Below are 2,500 nucleotides of genomic sequence, written 5' to 3' on the forward strand. Positions count from 1 at the left end.
AGGCGCTCTCTCGCCTTCTTCGTCTCGCTCGCCGGCCGCGCCGCGGCCCGCCGTCGCGACCTCCGCCGCCCGTCCTCCGGTCGGCGGGGAACCGCCGCGTCCCCGTCGCGGCTCCGCTTCTCGCCTCCGCTGGCGCCCGCCGCCGGACGGCGTCCCCGCCCCCGTCCTCCGGGGACCGATCCCCCGCGCGCCCGCTCCCCGCCCTCGCCTGGGCGAGAAGGGGGGGAGGGGGCCGCGGCGGCCCCCGGGGGCGAGGCGAGGGGCGCCGGCCCGGTCAGAGCGCGGGCGGCAGCGCGCGGGAAGGGTCGCGCCGCCGGCGCGGGGCGCGGCGACGCCCGCTGCCGGCCGAGCCCCGCTCGGTCCGAAAGGAAGCGGCGAGCGGCGGCAGCGGCGAGCGGCGCCGGCGGCCGGCCGCGAGGGCAGCGGGGAGACGAGAGCGAGGGCCTTCGGGGCCGGGGGAGGCGGCTCCCCCGGCTCTCCCCGCGCCCAGGCCGGGGGCGGCTGCGCAGCCGGCCCCGCGCCTGCCCTGCCGGCCCGGCCGCGCGAGGCGGCGAGGGGTCTCCGGGCGTTCCGGGATGGCGCGCGGGCGCCTGGCGGCGCGGCGGCGGCGGCGCGCGTCCCCCGTCTCTTCTCCGCGCCCCGATCCTCCCCGCCGAGGGGAGCCGGGGCGGGGGGCGGGGGCGGAAGGGCTGCGCCGCCGCCGTTGGCCGCCCTCCGGCGGGCGAGGCGACCGCCGGGCGGCCTTCCCGCGCGAGCGGGCGGCCCGAGCCGCGGCTCTCCTCCCGGGCGCAGCGCCGGGCTGCTGAGGGAAACCCCGGGCCCCGGGAAGGAGGACGAGGCTGTGGCGGCGGACGTCGGGCGCGCCCCCGCGGGCGGACGCTCCCCCGAAGGCGGCAGCGGGGGAGGCACCCCCGCGGGGCCCAGAGGTCGTTTCCCTCACCCCAGGGCCAGGTACCTAGCGTCCGCGCTCTCCCGCGGCCCTCCCTCGCCGTAGCGATACACAGGGGGTCGAAGGCCGCGGGGGGCCGGGCGGAGGTTTAAAGACTCGGGCGGCTCGGCGCGGCCCGGGGGTCGGGCCGGGCGGCGCCGCCGTCGTCGTCGTCCTGCGCAAGGGGGCTGGAGTCTCTCCGCGGAAGCTCCCGGGCGCAGGGACGGACGGCCGGCCGTCGCCCGCGCTCGTCCCGCGGGCGGCCGTGCCGGGGAGGTGTTCCGCTGCCCCCCCCTCTCCGCGGACCGGTCTCGGCGGAGAGACCGCGGCGCGGCCGGCCGTGTCCGGCCTCGCCCGCCTCGAAACGGGGCGACCCCGGCGGGAGCGCGGGCTCCCCGCCGGGGGCGGGCGGGTCCCCGCGGCGGGGGCTCGCTCGGGAGGCGCGCCGCCGCGCCTCCGCGGCGCGGCTGCGGCGCGCCGCGGCTCCGCTCCCTCCCTCCCTCCGTCCCCCGCCCCGGCGAGCGCTCCGGCGGCGGTCTGCCGCCGCCGAGCGCCGGCGAAGGCGGCACCCCGTGCCGAGCGGCGGCGTCGCCGCTCGGCCTGCCGGCCGGCCGGAGGGCGCCCGCCGCCAGGCGCGGCCGTCCCGGCCCGGGCCCCGTCCGCCGCCCTTCCCCCGCCGCCCTTCCCGGCGGCGCCGGGCGAGCGGGTGGGCGGGCGGAGGCGTCCCGCTCCCGGTCTCCGCGTGGAAACGGGGAGAGCGGGCGTCGCCCCCGCCTCAGCGCCGTCCGCTTTCCGCGCGGCGCGCGCCCGCGGAAGGCGGCGAGGAGCGGCGGCGGCGGCGGTTCCGGGCGGGCGGCCGCCGCGAGGCGGCGGCGGGCCGCCGTCCGGCGCGGCCGCGGGCGGCGCGTCGCCGGCTCGGGCTCCGGCGGTGGCCGCCTCCGGCGCGGCGGCGGAGGCCGCGGCCGGGCGCCGGCGGGGCGGGCCGGAGCCGCGGGAGAGGGGAGAAGGACGTCGCGGCGCGGCGGAGCCGTCGCGCGCGGGGGGGCCGGCGGGGCGTCCCGCGTCCCCGAGGAGAGGCGGGCAGGCGGCACGGCCGGGGGCGTCGTGGGCCTCCGCGCGGAGGCCGGGCCGAGCCCGGGCGCCTGGGCCGCCCCCCGAAGCGAGCGAGGCGCTCGTCTCCGCCGGTTTGGGCCGGGAGCGCGGGCTCCCGGCGCCCTCGCCGCTCGGGGCTTTTTTTTTTTTTTCTCCTCGTCGTGTGTCGGTACGGTCAGTCGAGGCGAGGCGGCCCCGTCGTTCTCGCCCCGCCGCGCCGCGTCGCGTCCCCTGCGGAGGGGGCGGGCCGGCGGGCGGGCGGGCCGGCGGGCCGCCGCTGTCCGGAGGGGCCGCTCCCGCGGAGCGGTCCCGGCCCTCCCGCGCGCGCGGGGCGGTGCCGAAAAGCAGACAACTCTTAGCGGTGGATCACTCGGCTCGTGCGTCGATGAAGAACGCAGCTAGCTGCGAGAATTAATGTGAATTGCAGGACACATTGATCATCGACACTTCGAACGCACTTGCGGCCCCGGGTTCCTCCCG

At 82.6% G+C, this 2,500-nt stretch overlaps 1 non-coding gene across 1 annotated transcript in view; it reads left to right on the forward strand.

Annotated features, from left to right (window-relative positions):
- Positions 1–2,370: 2,370 nt before the first annotated feature.
- LOC141477951 (5.8S ribosomal RNA) overlaps positions 2,371–2,500 on the forward strand; it is a 153-nt gene continuing 23 nt past the window's right edge. The window contains exon 1 of the ribosomal RNA XR_012463811.1: positions 2,371–2,500. This exon is cut by the window's right edge and continues 23 nt beyond it. This is a non-coding gene — a ribosomal RNA (5.8S ribosomal RNA).

The sequence above is a fragment of the Numenius arquata genome, unplaced genomic scaffold (genome assembly GCF_964106895.1).
Source record: "Numenius arquata unplaced genomic scaffold, bNumArq3.hap1.1 HAP1_SCAFFOLD_598, whole genome shotgun sequence".
NCBI classification, from domain to species: domain Eukaryota; kingdom Metazoa; phylum Chordata; class Aves; order Charadriiformes; family Scolopacidae; genus Numenius; species Numenius arquata.